The sequence below is a fragment of the Tamandua tetradactyla genome, chromosome 4, assembly GCF_023851605.1.
Source record: "Tamandua tetradactyla isolate mTamTet1 chromosome 4, mTamTet1.pri, whole genome shotgun sequence".
NCBI classification, from domain to species: domain Eukaryota; kingdom Metazoa; phylum Chordata; class Mammalia; order Pilosa; family Myrmecophagidae; genus Tamandua; species Tamandua tetradactyla.
The window spans coordinates 91,567,165-91,579,583 of record NC_135330.1 but is presented as its reverse complement, the minus strand read 5'-3'; the positions used below and the strand labels follow the sequence as shown (position 1 = coordinate 91,579,583).

Below are 12,419 nucleotides of genomic sequence, written 5' to 3'. Positions count from 1 at the left end.
CATGAGCACTTGAGAAAAAGGTGTATCCTGCTGTTGTGGGATTTAATGTCCTATAAATGTCTGTTAAGTCTAGCTCCTTTATAGTAATATTCAGATTCTCTATTTCTTTATTGATCCTCTGTCTAGATGTTCTGTCCATTGATGAGAGTGGGGAATTGAAGTCTCCAACTATTATGGCATTTGTGTCTATTTCCTTTTTCAGTGTTTGCAGTGTATTCCTCACGTATTTTGCGGCATTCTGGTTCGGTGCATAAATATTTATGATTGTTATGTCTTCTTGTTTAATTGTTCCTTTTATTAGTATATAGTGTCCTTCTTTGTCTCTTTTAACTGCTTTACATTTGAAGTCTAACTTGTTGGATGTTAGTATAGCCACTCCTGCTCTTTTCTGTTTGTTATTTGCATGAAATATCTTTTCCCAACCTTTCACTTTCAACCTATGTTTATCTTTGGGTCTAAGTTGTGTTTCCTGTAGACAGCATATAGAAGGATCCTGTTTTTTAATCCATTCTGCCATTCTATGTCTTTTGATTGGGGAGTTCAGTCCATTAACATTTAATGTTATTATTGTTTGGATAATATTTTTCTCTACCATTTTGCCTTTTGTATTATATATATCATATCTGACTTTCCTTCTTTCTACACTCTTCTCCATACCTCTCTCTTCTGTCTTTTCGGTTCTGACTCTAGTGCTCCCTTTAGTATTTCTTGCAGAGCTTGTCTCTTGGTCACAAATTCTCTCAGTGACTTTTTGTCTGAGAATGTTTTAATTTCTCCCTCATTTTTGAAGGACAATTTTGCTGGATATAGGAGTCTTGGTTGGCAGTTTTTCTCTTTTAGTAATTTCAATATATCATCCCACTGTCTTCTAGCCTCCATGGTTTCTGCTGAGAAATCTACACATAGTCTTATTTGGTTTCCCTTGTATGTGATGGATTGCTTCTCTGTCGCTGCTTTCAAGATCCTCTCTTTCTCTTTGACCTCTGACATTCTAACTAGTAAGTGTCTTGGAGAATGCCTATTTGGGTCTAATCTCTTTGGGGTGCGCTGCACTTCTTGGATCTGTAATTTTAGGTCTTTCATAAGAGTTGGGAAATTTTCAGTGATAATTTCTTCCATTAGTTTTTCTCCTCCTTTTCCCTTCTCTTCTCCTTCTGGGACACCCACAACATGTATATTTGTGCGCTTCATATTGTCCTTGAGTTCCCTGATACCCTGTTCAAATTTTTCCATTCTTTTCCCGATAGTTTCTGTTTGTTTTTGGAATTCAGATGTTCCATCCTCCAAATCACTAATTCTATCTTCTGTGTCTTTGAATCTATCATTGTAGGTATCCATTGTTTCTTCTATCTTTTCTACGTTGTCCTTCACTTCGATAAGTTCTGTGATTTGTTTTTCCAGTTTTTCTATTTCTTCTTTATGTTCAGCCCATATCTTCTTCATGTCCTCCCTCAATTTATCGATTTCGTTTTTAAAGAGGTTTTCCATTTCTGTTCGTATATTCAGCATTAGTTGTCTCAGCTCCTGTATCTCATTTGAACTATTGGTTTGTTCCTTTGACTGGGCCATATTTTCAATTATTTGAGCGTGATCGGTTATCTTCTGTTGGCGTCTGCGCATTTAGACAGATTTCCCTGGGTATTGGATCCAAAAGTTAGGAAGATTTTTCTGTGAAATCTCTGGGTTCTGTTTTTCTTATCCTGCCCAGTAGGTGGTGCTCGTGGCACACGTTTGTCTGCGGGTCCCACCAGTAAAAGGTGCTGTGGGACCTTTAACTTTGGAAAACTCTCGCCGTCCGGGGGGTTCGCTAGCCGAAGCGGCTTGGAAGAGTTCTAGCCGGCCCGGGGTCCGAACGCAGGGAGGGTTGCTGGCTGCCACAGCCAGGGAAAGCACCCGTCCGAATTTCCTAGTCATCCCGGGCGACAAGCGTGGCGGGAGGGCGCCAGCGGCAGCAGCCCGCCCGGGAGAGTGCACGTTCCTGGGGAGTCACGGATTTGGAAGGGGCCTCCCCTGCCCGTCACCTTTCTCCGTGGCCTGGGGATTTCCGATCCAATTCTCTCAGTTGGTCCGGGGGGCCACGTGTGGTGTGGGCACCAGCTGCCACGGTTTCAGGGGACCGCCTCTCCAATTCTCCCCACCAGCCCGGGAAGGGGGAACGGAGTTACTCCGGCTGCTCTCCGCCCCTCCCGGTGAAGCCCACGCGCCTCGGCGATCTCACCCAAGCGGCTTCTCTCAGCCAGCCAGCTGTTCCAGGATGGGGTACGCTGTCTTTTTTATCTCTGTTGTGGCTTTGGGTGCTGTTCTGTATCGTTTCTACTCCCGTAGTAGCTGTCCTGGAGAAGAAACTATGATCCGCGCGTCTTACTAAGCCGCCATCTTCTCCGGAAGTCTGTTGTAAGTTTTCATTGTTCTTTTCATCTCTTCTATTGTGTCTTTCATTCCCATCAGTTCTGTGATTTACTTTTTCAATCTGTTGATTTCTTTTTTGTTCATTCAATGTTTTCTTTATAGCCTCCCTTAACTCATTGATTTAATTTTTGATGAGATTTTCCATATCTATTTGAGCATTATGAATTTGCTATTTAAACTCCTGTATCTCATTTATATTGTTGAATTGTCCTTTTCACTGGCTATACCTTCCATTTTCTTGGTGTATCTTGTTATTTTTTGCTGGCATCTAGCAAAAAAAATTGGTTTCCTTTGTTAGTTTATTCTGGAGGTTGCTTTCACTCTTTTATGTAGGAATTTTTTGCTGGATGGCTTTACTTTTTATCTGTTCTTTGACATTCAGTTCAACTTAATGTAGACCTCCAGCAATGGTTCTGTTTAACTTATCAGAATGTTTCATTTCTTGATTTTATATTTCTTGCCCTGCCTATGTGGAGCTTTGTTTTTTTTTGAGGAGAGTCTCTGCAGATATTGCACCAGACATATTTTCATAGACTCAACTGGTCTCCTTTCAGGAGGAAAGATTTGCCAACATTAGTTTTCCCCAGAGTTGGACCCATTAGGTTATCAGACCTTCCTATAGAGTCTCTAGTGTCTGTTATTTTCCTTTCCTGTCCAGCATGTAGTACATATCTGCCCATGGTTTTCCACCAGTATAAAGTACTCTTGTGTCTTTAATTTCAGCAGACTCTTTCTTCTGGGGACCTGGTTGAGACAGAGGTGAGGTTGTAAGTTGACATTAATTGCTGCAGGTTTCTAGACCCTGGGACATGAATCCCTTGAAGGAAGGATTTCACTTGAACTGGGCCCCACCTTTCTCTGGGGGAAGATGCCACCTTTAGGGAATTAACTCCTCTCACTTGACTGCTTACTTTGTCTCTCAGAATAGCTTAATTCCACCCTTGTCTGGGGTAGTGCTGGAGCTTTAGAAGACGTTCAGTTCTATCTAATGAGCTGTTAAGGAGCAGAAAAAAGAGAAAAATAGGCTTTTCAGAGAGGGACCTCCTCTTCTCATGTTTGTCAATCAAGAGCTTAAGTTGGTATGTTGCTTTATGTAGCCCCATGCTCTGTGTGCCCCTTTTTCTTGAGGTTTAGCTCTTTTCCAGTGTTTTGTGCTGTCTGACTCAAAACACCTATTTTTTCCATCTGCCCAACCCCATCTCTGCCAGGGAAAATTCTCTTAGTAATCTTAGCACTTATTTCCAGTTTGTATGTTCTGGAGGCCAATTTTCAGCAGTCATTATTTGCTAATTAATTCCACAATTGGAGCTTGGTTGATCTGAACACTTTGCTGCTATTAAAGTCTTTTTCTGCTCCCCTTTGGGAAGCAGCCTGCCATGCTTGTGGTGTAGGCTTGAGGAATTTACAGTTCTGTGTGGCATTTCAGCCAGTCTACCTGGTCCAGACTGGTATATGCTGTGTGCCTGGTCACTTATATAGCCATACCAGTTGTTCTTTACTGTTTCTGGCTATTTACTATCTGTCCTTGGAGGCAAACTAAATCCCATATCTCACAAAGCCACCATCTTGCCCCACTTCCCCAGTTCAAAAAGTTGAGCTTAATTATTCTCAATCTTACTTTGCTGTATTCTGAAAATCCCATACTAATTTTTCTTCCGATCATATTGTAGATAGAAATCAGGTATAGGTGAACCATTAATAATTATTGTGCTCAATATTCTTATTTCCAAAGTTGGAAGATCATTTTATTCATGTCATAATTAGATCCTGTCTTTATAAGGTAAATATTAGTCTATGTTGTAATCTGGAGGACACGAATTAAATGTTGAATGTGGCAAGATAATCTAGACAAATTTACTAAGTCAATAATGGAAGGTATTGATATTTGTTAAATAATTACTACTCTGTGCATGTCTCTGTTTTATTTGTAAAATTTTGGTTTTTAACAAGAGTGAATGGGAATTTATTTTTATTATTGGAGGACATGGACGAAAAGTGACTGTGGATCACTAGTTGAAGTAATGTTGTGATGGGCAAAAGGAATATCCACACTAAAATTGCAATCACACCTCAGAAACACTATTTTAAGAGGATTGTAGTATGAGTTTTCATTCACTTTAGGAACTGTTTCCTTTAGGAAAATATATGAATTTGTATTAACTTTCCAAACTCAACTGTGAGAGAAAAAATTCAAAATTTCAAAGAAAAAAATGCTAAAATAGTCTCTGAAAATTGCTTAAAAATTAGATAGAGTAAGGATATAGGTAGGACTTTGGCAAAGAAACCAAAGACACTGAAAATAAGGTAAAAGTTTAAGGATGACTGATGAAGTTTGAATCAGACAGAAATAAGCAACAGTTGCATAATATCCTGAGAAACTAATTTCATAAATTCATGTGAGAGCACATTTATTCAAGGTTCCTCTATGCCAGATTCTGTGGACATGGAGATGAAGAGGCTCAATGCTTCCCTGCAGTGAGATCACAATCTAATCGAGATAGATTAAAACAGTCAGTTTAAAAAAGATATGCAACCAAATGTGAAAGACATGGCTCAAGGTATGAGATTAAAAATATAGAAGGGGTCAACCTGAGAGATGGCTTTGTATACTAGTATTCAGTCAGGAAATTCGAAGTGGTTGAAAATGCACGTACACTGATAAATATCTACTTTAATTTAATCCATTGCTATGGGTATGAACCCATTGTAAGTAAGACCTTTTGGTGAGGTTGCTTAAATTAAGGTGTGGCCTATTTCCATCAGGATGGGTCATAGTCCTATTAGTGGATTCCTTTATGAGCAGCATGAAATTCAGAAAGAGAGAGAGAAAACCAGAGAGAAAGCAATGAGAAGTTAAGCATCAATGCAATCCAGAAGAGAAGGAAGAGATCAGGAGATGCCACCATGCGCCTTGACATTTGACAAGCTAAGAACCAAAGACGCTAGTAGCCAGTCCCAATGCCACAGATTTCATGGAAAGTGCATTCCCTTGATAGCATCTTGATGTAGACCTTCCCAGCCTCAAGATATCACTGAATAAATTCTCATTGTATAATTTGACTCATTTCATGGTATTTTCTTAAGCAGCCTAGAATACTAGTCCTGTAATGATGCAGAAAAAATTAACCCCACAAATCTAATGACTTTGATTTTTTTATGCTACACTGTCCAAAAGAGATCAACAAGGAGATTGTGCTCATCATCATTTGGTACCTGAGGTTGATGAAGGCTCTATCAAAAACATAGGTGAGGGATAGATCATGGTGGCTCTCCCATGCTCTATGGGCTAAGGTAAACTGTAATGAAGAAATTAAAGTGTCATATAATCATCTGCTTGGTCAATAATGTGGAAGATGGATAGGTGGAAAATAATGTGGAAATGGATAAGTGAAAAACAAATTCAAACATTCCAGTTAGTTTTATTCTGAAAACTTTTAATGATCTCTCAGCTCCCATCACAACATCAGATATTCTTAGAAAGAATGTCTCAGTTATTTATCTTTCTCCTCCTCCATGTATCTTCAACCATTAATGTCCATTTTTATCAGAGATTTGTCATGGTACTTTTTTACTTCTGCATTCTTCAGGGCTAAATATGGGTGTTAGAACACAAGAAAATACAGCCACATTTTTGTCTATGGACTGAGTATATGAAGGTCACATGTAAATAAATATATGGGGCACAAAGAACATGGCAATAATAGGGAAGTGTGCCCCACAGGTGGAGAGGACTTTGCGTCTCCCTTCTGCACTTTGGGACCTCAAGGCACACAAGATGATGATGTAGGAGGCAGCCAGCATGAACAAGTTCAATTGAAAGATCACACCACTGTTGGCAACCACCAACAGGCCAATGACATGTGGTGGTGCAGGTAAGTTTCAGCAAAGCATACAAGTCACAGATGAAGTAGTTGATCATGTTGGGCCCACAGAAGGTAAACTGAAAGATGAGTAGAAGCTGAATCAATGAATGCAGGAAACCTCCCAGCCAAGCCACCCCCACAACCTGGGCACAGAGATGCCTGGTCATGATGGTCATGTAGTTCACAGGCCTGCAGTTGGCCACATAGTGGTCATAGACCAGCACTATGATCAGGATGACCTCATATTCTCCCAATAAATAGACAGCCATCAAAGGATATGGCTCTTCACTCATACATGGACTTAGCACTGAGTTTAGGATTCATACATAAGGAATAGCAAGCATCAATAAAGAACAAACATGCCAGAAAAAATGACACAAGGGAGCTCAAGGCAGGGCTAAAGATAATGGCTGTTATGAAAAGTAGATTTCCCCCAACAGACACCAGGAAAACTATCAAAAAGAGTACAAATAAATCTATTTGGAACTTGGTGCTTTGGGAGAGTCCAATGAAGAAAAATTACGTGATATATCATGGGCTATCTATCAATCCTGAGCTTCAGCAAGGACTTGCATAAACAAGAGATTTATCTTGAAGTAAACCATAACCCTGATTTACCCAGGTTATCAGCCTGATAACCCATGTTCTCAACTTCAGGTCACTGAGCTTTTGTATTATAAATGATATATTACGGTTTTACATTATAGATATTCCATATGATTGAGGAATGATAATATTTATCTTTTGTACATCTGTGCAACAAAAGAGATTCTCTGAGGGTGACTTTTAGTCCTATTTTTAAGTAGGCTTAGATATATTGTTTTGATAATTATAGTCATAATATAGGGTGTTGCATTCTGATTCTCTCTTTTTGTACAGTTATATTGTAAGTTCCCATATTGTTTGTAGATTTAAAAGTCACCCTTTTCTATGTCTGCATCATGAACCATAGACTAATTATACTATGATTTCATAATCTGACATGAACTATGGTTAAACATTTAGGTAACATTCCAATTTTTGTCACCTCAAAAAATTATGTTTTTGCCTTGTGATAATTTACTATAAATCAGAACACTAGAGAAACATGTATGAATACTGTAATACAAATGGGCAAATTGCTTCTAAAATAATAGTACTATGCCCAGACAATATAGAGAAATATATGTGCATTTGTATATGAAGAGGAAGAGAGATAGACTGGCTTGAAAGAGAGAAAATCCCTAAGTGCCAGAAAAAAAGAAGAAATGAAAAGCCAAGTTACAGAATAGAAACTGAAGTTGTTTTAAAGCAAGTATTTCAATGATGTCAACTTAAACATATTTAACACACATTAAACAATTTTACATAGTATTTCAGTAGTGTGTTAAAGGGCTATTTTCTCTGAAATGTGGCTAGAATGGCAAATTTTAAGTTTAGGATTAAATAGGTAAAAAATGTTCTTCACCTTCAGTAATGCTATGTGCTTTTCTGGAGGATATTTAGTCAGTTTTACATACATCCAAACTCATATCCTGTCATATCTTGTCTTACCCTGCTCATCATACGTATAGATAGAGGCACTAAGTCCACCATGTCTTCATCTCTTCCCATGAAATATGACCTTCTTAAACATCTGGAATCCTAACTCCCTGTGCCAGTGTTGTGTACCCCATAAAAGTCAAGTTCTTTAATTCTCATTCAATATTTCTTGGTGGGATCTTTTTATCATTTCAATAGAGATACAGCCCACTCAATTGTGAGTGGTAATATTTGATTAGATGGTTTTCATGAAGATGAGTCTGCACCCATTCAAGGTAGGGTTACTTACTGGAACCCTTTAAGAGGGAACTATTTTAGCGAGAGCAAACAGAACCAACAGAGCTCACACAGCCAGACACTTTTGGAGATGAAGAAGGAAAACACCCTCTGGAAAGCGTCATGAAATTAGAAGCCAGGAGAGAAAGCTAGCAGACTTGCCATGTGTCTTTCCAGCTGACAGAGGTCTTCTGGAATTGTCTGCCTTCTTGAGTGAAGATATCTTCCCCTGAATACCTTAATTTGGACACTTTTATAAGCTTGCCTTAATGTGGACATTTTCATGGCCTTAAAACTGTAAATCTGTAATTCATTAACTTTTCCTTTTTAAAAGCCATTCCAGTTCTGGTATGTCACATTCAGGCAGTTTGCAAATTGAAATACTCCCTAAAGTAATCTGCTCTTAAGATTAAAGGGAAAACATCAAGTGTCAAAAAAGATAGAGATATCCATGTCTAACAAGGAACTGAGAGGGGATTCTGATTTCCCTGTTTTCCAGATCTCAAGGATGGGGGATGGAGGAAGGAAACTGAAATTCCAAGCCATCCTCCTCCTTTAACTACATGGATTCTACCCAAGCAGCTAGGACTTTCAAGTAACCAAGAAGAATTTGTTTGTCCTGCCAATATATGGACTGAAGCAGCCAAGAATTCAGTCTCTCTCCAGGTTCAATGAGTTAATAGTTGCTAGATAATTTACTATAATATCATAAACCTTCATTCTTTTATTAAGACCTTTCAAGTCATTGTGGAGATTGATTGTGGACTATAATTAACCCAAATCCCGAATTTCAAATCAAGGACCCACTAATTATACAAATAATCTTTTGCATTTCCAATGAGTAAATTCTGAAAATATAAAAAGGCACAAGATAAGAGTTGCTGGGATGGAGCCTGTAGCAAGGCAGCAGCTGGGAAAGAGAGGAAGGAAGGGAGAGATGTGCAGTCTGCTGCTATAGGCCTAGATTAGCCAAGTGTCTGGGTCCCATTCCCTGCATCCATCAGGGCCCCCAGGGAGTTGGCACTGCTGGTCAACCTGGGAGGGAGCATGGTGTCCTTGTGAGGAGATGTGCTGGGAGCACTGTGACAGTAACAGGGGTGCTGAGATTCACCAGGCCCTGGTGCAGGAACTGTGCAACCCTCTTGCCCTCCTGCCCTCTGCTCCCAGCTGCCATACATGGACACATGGGGTAGTGATGGTAATGTGGGCACTGAAACCTCAGATGCTCAGTGATAGCTGTCACCACTGGAGAGGAACTGTAAGCCTTATCAGAGACTTAAGTTTTCATGAAGAGTCACTCAGTAGTGTGTATCACAGATATGTGTAGATGTGAGATGCAAGCAACAGCCACCAGTGAGTTTGTGGCAAAATATCTACATCAGGAAATAAATCGGTATCACATCCTTGAAGAACTCCTTCAATATCTTCTGTCTCTCTATGAATCCCACATTTGCACCCTAACATCTGCTCATACAGTATCTGTTTTGTCTGTCCATAGTCATCAATGCCTCCCTTAATACTTCAGGACCCAAGCCTTCTTAGACAATTGTTTCCTGCTTTGCTAGCCAAACTGAAGCTTAATTCGAATGTTGATGAATCCAAAACAAATGATGTTCTTACAGGAGCTGTGACACAAGCCTCAGAGCAGCCTACTATTCATAAGTTTCTGACTGCTGAATACTCTTCTTTCAGCATAACATCTCTGATTTAGCAACATGCTCAAATTTCTACTTGGCCCAGCTATCTCATCAGAATCCAACATCTTTAACAACTGATGTGCAAGACCCAAGATCTTGTCTCCAAGAATAAGCACAACTCAAACCTTTGAAAGTCCCTTTCAAAACTTTGATTAATACTTCTCCCATTTCATCACAGCCAAAGGTTAGTGGTCCAGTATGCAAGCAAGGACACATTTCATAATCAGCCACTCAGCAGCCTGTAATTTCTGTTAAGCAGCAAAACATGAAACTTCTCTCTTTAAAGTTTTCAGTGCTCACACCAGAGAAGTCCATCAGTGAGTCCAAATCATACCTCTTGAAGTAAAACATCAAATGCAACAGGTGGGCCACAGAATTCATATGTCTATCCTACATACTCATTAGCACCTATGTTAAGAGTACACATGAGTGAAACTGTCATAACACATGTTCAAGGATGACCTATAAATTATGCTGAGAAGCAGACATTATCATTATGTCAAGAAGCCCATAACATTGGAAGCATTTGCATGTCATTATACTGAATTTAAAAATTTAAAATATTTACTTTGGATATGTAATATTCAAGCAATATTGAGAGAGCAAAGGATACTATATTTGAGACAACAGGTTTAGAAACTTGAGAAATTAAAAAATCAGAATTCCTTCAGGTATGAATATGTGAATAGTTGCACATGGTTTTGAGTACAGGAATTATAAATCTATTGCCCAGTATTAACATTCTTGAGTTCCATTTAGGTCACTCAAAATAAGAGAAGGCATTTTTACCAGTTTGAATCTGTGGTGGATCCCAGTAAAGCCATGTCATTTGATCCTCATTCAATATTGCTGACTGGGTGCTTTCTGATTATTTGCATGGGATGCAACTCACCTGATTGTGGGTATCAATTTTGATTAGAGGGAGATGTGATTCATCCCATTCCAGGTTGGCCTTGACTAGTTGCTGGAATTATTTGAAAGAGAAAACATTTTGGAGAGTGTCCCTTTCAGAATCAGAAGAACTGCAAATCCCATGCAGTCATAGACCCTTGGGGATGAAGAAAGAAAATGCCCTTGGGGAAGCTTCATTAAATGAGAAACCTGGAGAGAAAGCTAGCAGATATTACCCTGCTTGCCATATGCCTTTACCATTGAGGAAGAAATCCTGAACTTCATCAGCCTTCTTGAGTGAAGGTAAGCTCTTGCTATAGCCTTAATTTGGACATTTTTATAGATTTTGTTTTAATTGGGACATTTTCACAGCCTAGAACTGTAAACCTGCAACTTAATAAATTACCCCTTATAAAAGCCATTCTGTGTCTGGTATATTACATTCCAGCAGCTGACAAACTGGAACAGAATTTAAGTAACTCAAGAAAAGGGAAAGTTGCAAGACTGATTGTTAAATAGTTCAAAAGTAGATTTCTTGTAAATATATTCTTCATATTGTAAATGTTTTTTAGAGTGAAGCCAGAGACCATCAGGAGATAAAAATAGGATAAGATATTGGATAACTGGAGCTGAAGGGATACGGATTTTGTAACTGGACTGATTGTAAAAACTCAGAAATGGATAGCACAATACTACCTAGCTGTAATACAATTATGTTAAAACACTGAAAGAAGCTGAATGTGAGAATGATAGAGGGAAGAGGGCTGGGGACACAAGTGAATTAAGAAAGAAACATAGACAATAAAGACTGAGATGGTATAATCTAGGAATGCTTAGAGTGTATAATGATAGTGACAAAATGTATAAATTTAAGAAAGATTTTTGCATGAGGAAGAACAAAGGAATGTCATTGCTCCAGGGTGTTGAAAATAGATGGTAATTAATATTTTAAAATTTTAACTTATGTGTGAAGCTAAAGTAAAAAAAGTTTATTTCATACCAAATTTATATTTTGACTAGTGCATTTCCTAGTATAACTTATGTAAACAGCTTAATTCAACATCATAAGTACATGGAAACTTTAGTAGGGATGATATTTTCTTGCTTTGTCCAGAGTGATGCCCTGATAAATCCCAGAGTGATTTGAACAGTGAATAAAAAAGTATTTGCAAAGTCCCCTTAGGGTAATGGTGAGAAAGTGGGGAAAGTCAACTTTTCGAAGTTGAATTCTTGATATTCACATTAACAGTGGGGATAACCAAAGCAATAGGTTGAGCCCCCTATCTTGTGGTTTGTTCATATGACACTTAACCCTGTAAAGGATGGGTCAAGCCTACTTAAAATTAAGTCTGAGAATCACTTCTTTTCCTGCTCAGATGTGGCCTCTCTCTCCAGCCAATGCAGCAAGCAAACTCACTGACTTCCCCCTGATTACGTGGGACATGACTCCCAGGCATGTGGACGTTTCTGGCAATGTGGGAAAGGAATCCTAGAATGAGCTGAGACTCAGCCTCAAGGGATTGAGAAAACCTTCTTGACCAAAAGGGGGAAGAGTGAAATGAGACAAAATAAAGTGTCAATGGGTGAGAGATTCCAGTGTCGAGAGGTTATCATGGACGTTATTCTTACACATTAAATAGATATCACCTTGTTAGTTAAGATGTAATGGAGAGGTTGGAGGGAAATGCCTGAAAATGTAGAGCTGTGTTCCTATAGCCATGTTTCTTGAATAGGATTGTATAATGTTATGGCTTACACAATG

At 38.9% G+C, this 12,419-nt stretch overlaps 2 pseudogenes; one reads left to right on the top strand and one right to left on the bottom strand.

The window, feature by feature from the left end:
- Positions 1 to 5,964: 5,964 nt before the first annotated feature.
- On the bottom strand, positions 5,965 to 6,915 carry LOC143680378 (olfactory receptor 4C3D-like; annotated as a pseudogene).
- Positions 6,916 to 9,403: 2,488 nt separating this feature from the next.
- On the top strand, positions 9,404 to 10,471 carry LOC143680377 (WW domain-containing adapter protein with coiled-coil pseudogene; annotated as a pseudogene).
- The last annotated feature ends 1,948 nt before the right edge of the window (positions 10,472 to 12,419 follow it).